We start from the raw sequence: 8,924 nt of genomic DNA, 5'->3' as shown, positions 1-8,924 counted from the left end.
TGCAGGATGCAGGGGGACCTTCCCCAGCCCACTGCTCTTCTTCCCCACGTCCTGTGCCCAGTGCAGAGGGAATGAGGGGCTGGCTCACAGTGGGTGCACTTTATAGAGGAGGCCAGGGAGGCAATGGTGCCAGCCTGAAGAGTGGTGGGAACACGTTTCCAACGAGCACTGGGGAATGCACTGTCAGCCTCTCTTGAGCCTCTGAAACCTGAAGTGAGGCTGGAGCTTGCACCCCCGAGTGGGAATGTCCCCAGGTGGGACTGGGAAGGTATTTGTCTGGGAGCTGTACTGTGCCTCTGCCCCGGCTGTCACTGTGCTCCCCAGGCACTGCCAGTATTGGTGGAAGCTGCCTCCATGCTCTGTGCTCCCTGCTGTCTGGGAGATTGCCAAGGGGCATGGATATGTGTGCATGGTAGGGGGTGATAAATCCTTTTATCCTACCTCTTTCTTCTCCAGACCCTCCTTTTGAGGCAGTGTCTCTCCCGGATGTTAGATCTAACAGCATGGTGCTGGAAACTCCGCAGGGAGAGTCTCTCCCCACACTTCTTCTCCAGACTTGCTAGGAATATGAGGAGGTGGTGTCAGCACTTGAGGTAGGGGAGAGGTTAGGACATATTTTGCAAAGATTGAGCAAGAAGGGGACAGAAGAACCTCCCTGTTTCCAGCCCCCTTTTTTTCAAGGTCTTGGAAGTTGGGGCTGAATGCTTGCCAGGGCTCCTCTTGTTTACTCAGCCGGGGAGCTGACACATCCAAGGTCTCTGCTGCCTCCACTTTCCCACATGCTGCTGGCCGGCACATTCCAGGGCAGAGTGGAGATCAGTGCAGAGGCATACCAGACGTTTCCATCCGGGATGCCATCCCTCCCTCCTCCCTGCTCTCCCCAGGCATCCGGCACCTCTTGCCAGGTTGTGAAGAGTGGGCATCTCATGTGCTCAGCATCCTGGGCCTTGAGAAGCCAGGGCTTTCACAGAGCCCAAGCATGGATGGGGACCCAGAGACAGGGATGTGCCACTAAAACTGAATGCCTTCAGCAAGGCTTTGTCCTTCTTCCTGGTTCCCTCTGTAGATCTCAATCCTGTTCCCTCTCATGACCCACGAGAGATGTGTGGAGTCAGGGATGCCTGTCTCAGCTTACTCCTCTCTAGAGGGACCTGGGCAAAGGGGTAACACGCATCTAGGCAATTTTAGGACGGGCACCTATTCCTGCAGCTGGGTTTAGCTTGCTGAGGGTTAACAGCGCTGGGCTTTGCAGCTGCACCCTTCTCCTGCAGGCATGGGCTCTGCTCCCTCCTGGGCAGCAGCCCAGACCTGGTGTGGCTGCCTTTGGTTTTAGGACAGAAGGCCACAAAGCTTTTAAAAATAAACGCCGGGAGATAAAGAAGGGTTTGGAGAGCTGGCTGCAGGGCGGGGGCGGGAGCAGGGCCCTCGCCCTGTCATTTAAGCTGGATGGCCATGTCCCAGTGATGCTCCCAGCTCCACCGGGGCTGCTGCCATCTTTGCCTCCTCTGACCTCGGCCTGCTGCAGGCAAAGGACCGCCATGACCTTTCCTTTTCCCCGCAGGCTGGCCCATAGAGGCCCCTTTAGGCCCAGCCCCAGCGTGGGGAAGAAGGGGCCTCGTCTCCCCCGTGGGCTGCCACAGGAAATGCGGAGCCTGGAGGTCAGGGGCCAGCCGGCAGCTCCTCCCGAGGGCGCAGCCCAGCGCTGGGCCCTGCATCGTGCCGGCGCCCGCCGCAGAGCTGGGAGGGAGGCAGAGCCCTCAGAGGGGGAGGGAGAGGCCAGGCTCTTCCTGTTTATGTGACTGCCAGACCCCCAAGAAAGGGAAAGGGCTTGGAAAGCTCATTGCTCTTGGGCAGGCTCCAGCAAGAGACTGTCTGCGACTCTCAGCCCAGGGATTGCATCGATGTGGCAGGGTGTGACTTCTTTGCAGGGGAAATGGGCATCCAGCCCCAGGGAGGGCTAGGATTGCATTCTGGGCCTTGTGAAGCTCTGTTCTAAGGGAGAGACTGTGGTTAGCTTCCCGGGAAGTGAGGGACAGCTCCTGCTACATGCCAGGCTTTGATTCCTCCCATGATTGTCTCTGGCTGATGCTGGTCTCTGTGGGATGGTCTAAAGGGCAAAGACCCACTCAGGCCACGACGAGGAGGTAGCTGGGTGTTTTTGCTTTGGGACAGAGGAATGGGGAGCACTGGGAATGCCAGGCCCGGAGGAATGTTTAGGGGAGGGTGCCTGTTCAGCCATGATGGCTCCAGAACAGATCCCATACAGACCTCCCATGTTATCTAGGGTCACATCCTGCAGGGCATCTGGTGTGGCCGTGCTGGTATGCGGAGGAGGAAATTAGGTCCAAGATGCCATGCTCTTTTCTTCACCTCTGGCACAATACTGCTCTGGCTTAGGTCACATCTGTACTGAATTTGTCATATCTCAGCTTTGGTTTGTAGTCCTTGGCTCATGCTGAGTGTGGGTGGAGGTGTGCTCTGTGCCACCTCTGGTGGACGCCCTGGAGGACACACCATTAGGCAGCACTAACAGGGGCAGATGGGAGTTACAGCCCTTTGCAGTCCCACAAGTAAGCCCAGGCCTGGCTCAGTGCAGCAGCTGTAGGATATGAACTGCTGAATGGAGTGTCATAGAATCACTGAATAATAAAAGTGTTTGGGTTGGAAGGGACCTTAAAGTTCATCCAGTTCCAACCCCTTTGCCAAGGACAGGGATACTTTCCACTAGACCAGGTTGCCCAGAGCCCCATCCCACCTGGCCTTGAACACTTCCAGGGATGGAGCATCTACTCTTTCTCTGGGCAACATGTTCTGGTGCCTCACCAGCCTCACAGTTAAGAATTTCTTCCTATATCTAATATAAACCTGCTCTCTGTCATTTTAAAGCCATTCCATGAAAGGCCTTAGGAAAGGTCACACAGTCAGAAGCAAGGAGCCCTGGCAGGTCTGTGGGGCAGGAACAGGCACAGCCCTTGGCTCCCCATATCCTTCCCTTTGCAAGGCTCCAATTGAAGGCCAGGCTGACCCAAAGCATTTTGGCTTTGCCCAACCACCTCCTTCCCTAAGGGGTTGGCTGGTGGGGTGGTGACACCCTCTGGCTCTGGAGCAGTGTTACAAGCGATGGTAGGTAGCACTTGGTTGCTCTCTGCCCTCTCTGCAGACTTTGTCCTCTTAGCATTTACTCAGCTCTTTTCCCTCTTCATGTCCTGGACATGTCCTGGACAGGTTTGCCCTCCAGCCAAGAGGAAAAGCTCCTGGTATAGTCCTGACCCGTCCCTTTCCCTGATATGGCACATCTTTAGTATGAGTGTTGTGGGATGGTTTCACCCCTCCTGCCTCTCCTCCATCATCATCTGGCCAGTCTCAGCCTGACACTGACCCAGGGACTCTGGCAGCTGCACACCCTGGGGCATGTTTATGTACCAGCTCAGGAGAGGAGCCATACAGCACTTGGATCACCTCAGAGAAGAGGAAGATGGAAGTGTTGTTTTCTATCTATGTTTCTTCCTTTTCTCCTGTTGAATCATTCAGAGTATTTCTGAACGGGGGTGAGCAGAGCTGCCAGCTGAGCAGCTGATGTCTTGGTGACAATTTGTTCTCTGAATTCAAACTGCTTACAGACAGTTTGCTCATCTCCATGATGACATCTGAGCTGGTTCTTCTCACTGTCACCGTGTCTTTGCCTTCAGCTGCCCTGCGAAGACAAGGCAGGGTTTGCCTCTTGGTGCTTCTTTGCTCCCATCCTAAGCTAGTGTTCCTGGGAGATGGTGGAAACACACTTGGTCTGGGCAGCTGGCCTTGTAGGGGGGTCACTGGTGATCCTGCAGTGCAGTGGAGTCTTCTTGGAGAGGGTGATGTGTACTGTCTGGGGAAACCTGTCCATCCCACAAGGCTGGAGCTCTGCTGGGCTGGAGTGGGAGTGTTTTGTTTGCTCTGACTAGGTGACAGAGGGCTGGGGAGGCCAGGATGGAAAGGGCTTCTTGGTGACTGTGTGAGGAGCTCTAGGGGAGGATACAGAGGAGATAGAGAGGAGAACTGGTACATGTAGGAGTGCAGAGAAATGGCTGGCTGCTACAAAGCTATCTAGACACACTGATTTCTGTTCTGCAGTCTCATCATCCCTCTCTGACTTCTAACCCAGGCTGATGACCCTGCCTCATTTAACCCATTTGCCTTTCTCTGGCTGCAGGTCAGCTACTTGTTTTATCCAGCCACCCTGGATCTGGGGCAGACCTCATTCACTATGACAGACCTATATCCCAGAAAGTAGAAGTGGGAAGGACAGACTGCCCATTTCTACCCCTTTCCTGCTAACAAGGCTGGGATTGGTGAGAATACCTGAGTGACACTGAAATCAGCAGGACTGAGACATGCCTGGGGTGTCAGGAGCACTTGTGGGGTCCACAGCCAAGTAAGAGTCCCAATTCAGTGGGCTTGCAGGATGCTAACTGGAGACATTGTCATTCCCAAGCTATTTTTTTCCCAGGATAATGCTGAGGTCCTATTGTGATTAATGCTTTGAATGTTGGTTTACATGCAAAACTGTCCCAAAGTTATGTCCTAAGAGGTGGAAAACACTACTTCATACGTGTGTTCAACGGGCCAGTTTCAAAGAGGTGCAGCAGCCAGCAGCTGGCTGAGGTTCATGTGGTCACATTGACCTCTGGTGGCTGCAGCCTTGGCGTGCAAACGGGCTGGGTTTGATGAGTTTGCTGGCTGCAGTTGAAATGCCGTTGAGTTTGTTCCTTCTCTAGGCTCCATTCCCCACCACCTCTCCTCTTGGACGGTAATTTGTTTTCCTCTCAAAGCAGGTACCCACTCTTTGTGAGTACACCCTCAGTCCATGTGGTTCCTCTCCCTGAGAAACAAATTCTGCTTGCACACAGCCCAGTAAGCAACAAAGGCAGATCCCTTGTTGGAGAACTGAATTCTCTCCCAGTTTCTAGACAGAGTGGGTCATATCTGGGGAGACCAGACTGCTCCCCTGTGTTCACTGTAACCTGTATTCACAGACCCTTCTTATGCAGCCGAGGGCAGACCTTAATGGTCTTCTTGCAAAGGGTCACCAACCAGGCTGGATTCACAATGACCCCTGAGATGGACTCTTGATTGGCTTGTGTTCTGGAGAGCGAAACTAATCCCACTGGGATAATGGTTTAAGAATAAAGCAACTGCTGAGTTGGAACCCCTTTGCCGGGGGCAGCTGGGCAGCCTTGGAGTGAGAAAGCTCATCCCAGTGACTCTAATCCTGTCATTCTGCTCTAATTCAGGTCTTCCTTGTGACCCTGCACACCTCTGGTGCCCTAAGGAGGACACAGATTTCTTGCCAATACCTTACCAAAGGGCTCCCACATGCTTTTGCCTCCTGTAGCTCCAGGCGATGGGTGTGTGCGTGTGTTGAGGGGGAGGAATGCTGAAGGAAATATTTGCTTGCTTTGCTATCTCCACACAGACACACGCATTTCCTTCCTGCTGTAAAGGCCACTCGCTTTTTGAGGGGGGACCTCATTCCTCCTCCCTTCTGCAGCCACTGCTGTGAAGGGAATAAACCACTGTCAGTGCTGCTGTGGTCTTACATCTGCGGTTAAAAGTGTCAGACAAAAGAGCAGGTAGTCAAAGTCCTTTCAAAGGCTGTTAATTTAAACACTGAGTTTGGTGAGTGTTGTTAAGAGAAGCATTTTTTCTCTGTGTGTTAACTAATCCAGCGCGAAGCAGTGTATGAGCCAATTAGACCAGGTTGGAGTTGATAATTCTGTTTCACAAGTCCTTTTGTGCTTTTGGCATTTGTTGTGTTCCACACAGGAACAGAAACTGCAGAGGGTTTTTTCATGATATCAAATCATGTTGGGACAGCTATTGCAGGGTGGAAGTTTTTATTATTAGGGGAATTATTTCAAACTCACTTCCTCAACCTGACTTGGGAGATCAGCCTGGAGACATTAACAAACCTCCCCCCTAAAACTTCAACGGAAACTCGAAGTCTCTGCAAATCACCAGGCTGCAAGAAGAATAGCTTATTTTGATTGGGGAAGAAAAAAAAAAGAAGGACCAAATAAGAAATATATTGTTGAAGATGTTCTGACTAGCTCACACTCTGGACACTGTGTGGCTAGGCAGTTTCAGCTTTGTAAATTTACTGTGCTTCCCAAAACACAGGGCAAGACTTTACAGAGCACCCAGCTCACCATCTGTAACCACAGCTTGAGCTTTGTACCAATGGCATTTTAGCCACACAGTCAGGAATTTACTGAATTCCTGCCCTGCTGCAGACCTCCCTAAAGCTATTTCCAGACAGGGGCAAACAATGCAGTGCTGAGGCATGGCCAGCCCAGCTCTCCACAGCATGGTCTCACTCGCCTCGGCGGGATCCCTCTGACCTCTTCGTGCCACCCCACACCACAAGGCTCTGCAGAAAACCCAGCAGCTACCACACACTGGCCATGTGTGCTAAGCCCATCTTCTGGTGGTGGAAAGGACACGTGGCTCACCGTTTGCTAGCTTCTTATAGATTTCCTCTGTGAGCCTATGTGGCTTGGAAAGTTTTACCAGTGTGACTATTTTGGTTAGGATTTGATAAAAACCCAAAACAACAAACCAAATTAACAATACAAGAACAAAAAAACTCCACCCAAACACCCCAGTGTCATTCCTAGTGTGAACTCAAGTGTGCCAGCACTAAAGAAAGTGGTGCTGCTAAAGCTATTTTGGAAATGTAATACCTGGCTGTGAGCATGTACAGTCTGGTGGGACTGTGTATCCCCAGCAAACTGGGGTTGTCTTATACAACTGAAGCTTCCCTCCAAAGGATGAGCTTTGCATCCCTGTGCCCCTACACCCTGGCCAAAAAACAAGCATGGAATGTATTATTGCTTTTCAGGAGCTGTTTGGATCAGTTACCCCGCCCAGAGCCAGGGGTGGTCTTCTTGTTTGTGGAGTACCTGCCAAGCTCTGGGACTCTCCATGAAGGAGAACAGGTAATGGAGCTTGTAAAAAAATTAATGAAATTAGTCACTTAGTCAGTGTAAGGACCTGCCCTTATTGCAGTACCAGTCTGTTATTGAATTATTTATTTTTCCCTGGACTTGGATGTCTGAGACTCTTCCGTGGGCAACCTAGGGTGAAGATATTTCTTTAGCTGTTCTTGATGTGGGACCTGCTCTGTCTGATGTCTGAGTGCTGTGAGTCACAAAGCAGTGCAGCCACTGCCCATGGGGTCAGGGTGGGTGGAGGAAGAGGATTTCTTTGTCATCAGCCTTGAGTTGTTCTCTGTGTGAATGAGAGAAACCAACTCTTGCTTTGGGACTTTTATCAGGATTGTGAAGATCTTATCTTCTATCACCACATAATACTCAGCTCAGGAAGTCTTTTCACTAGAGAGGGAGAGAGAGAGACCTGAGTTGTTTTCGAGAGCATACCTAGCAGGCAAAAATTGACATGGCCTGAGTCAGAATTTTCACACAGTACAAGCAGGCAGCCCTGCTTGTACTTGCTTTTCATCACTCAGCTGGATGCCTCTGGCTGGAGGTAAGGGCTGGAGAGAGGAGCTGTTCCTGCTGCTGGTGGTCCTGGGTCACCATGCACCCTCTGTGTGGGAGCTGTGCAGTGCTGGGCTTACAGGGGAGGGGAGGGGGCTGCTGGGACCCCTCCCAGGGTGGGTGAGTCAACAACAAATTCAGGTGCTCAGAGTGTCAACCAGTGCCTGTTGGGATGGATGCCATCCAAGGGCAGTTTGCTGAAAGCCCCACGTGTGTGCATGTGCCTGGCTTTGCTCAATATTTGTGTATATTTTGCAAGAAAAAGGCTGTGTGCTCTGTGCATCACACAGATGCACTCTCAGTTCCCAGGTGGTGGTTGTGCTTGATTTTGACAGGAGCTATGCAGCATGGGGAAAGGGTCTTGTGAAAGCCTCCCTTCCCTCAAATCACCTCACTGAAACTGGTGCAGGAGCCCTGCCATTGGCCCTGGAGGAGAAACAAATGAAGATGTTCAGTTTGGGTGCAGCAGAAATTCTTCAAGAAAGGGAGGCCCAGTACATAGATCCGCTTCTTCACTTATGTGAATGAGGAAAGATTTCGGTGAGAGGTGGGGTCTAGAAGCTGCAGTGGTGGGGTGCTAAAGGCACCTCCCTTTTCTGAGTGTGTTGGCAGGGGCAGGAGCAGTGCAGGGCTCCTTCATGTTGTGTTCAGAGCCTGGAGGGATGCACAGCAGTATTCTGTGCTACCCTGGGCTGACTCCAAGGCTGGGGAGAATCAGGGAATTCCCATTTCTTATGAACTCGATAATGCATTGGGAATTTCTTGTACAGAGCCTGCACTGCATAGCTTGGCTATTGAGGTCTGACACAGCTGAGAATGAAGAAATGAGAGTGAAATAGGATTGCTAGAGAAAATGAAGAACATCCTAGCTTTGAAGGGGGAGGGTTGATGCTGGTGTCCAGTTCCATCTCTCCCAGAGCCCTCTTTGTCCAGTGGTATGCATAGATTTGGGCAACTGAGTACGTGGCAGGTGTGGAGGGTACTCTGTGCAAACTCTTTGGGATGCTGTGTGGACTCACAGGTCCACTCCTGGGATTGCTGTGGCCACTTGGACCAGAGGAAGGCTTCCCAGCATCTTCTGTGCCTGGCCCAGGTTGCAAGCCCCTGCATGCCCTGGAGTACATCTCCATCACACTGCCCTGGGGTGTCTCCACACCCAGTTCCACCCACGGACACAGCTGAGGACTGGGGCCAAAATCTAGCCGGTGGAATCTCTTCTTGGACTGGATCAGGCATCTTTCCAACATTCTCAACTTTTTCCCCTTGCTTGGATCCCCCCTCCATCCAGAACCAGGCCAACAGCTTGGGTGGCCTGGCTACGATTTCTGCAGCCCTGAAAACCAAAGGAAGCCTGTCCTTATGAATCTCCTTTGTGGAAGAGCGCGGGGG

The sequence above is a fragment of the Geospiza fortis genome, unplaced genomic scaffold (genome assembly GCF_000277835.1).
Source record: "Geospiza fortis unplaced genomic scaffold, GeoFor_1.0 scaffold173, whole genome shotgun sequence".
NCBI lineage: Eukaryota > Metazoa > Chordata > Aves > Passeriformes > Thraupidae > Geospiza > Geospiza fortis.
The sequence above is the reverse complement of the archived record's forward strand: the minus strand, read 5'-3'. Positions refer to the sequence as shown.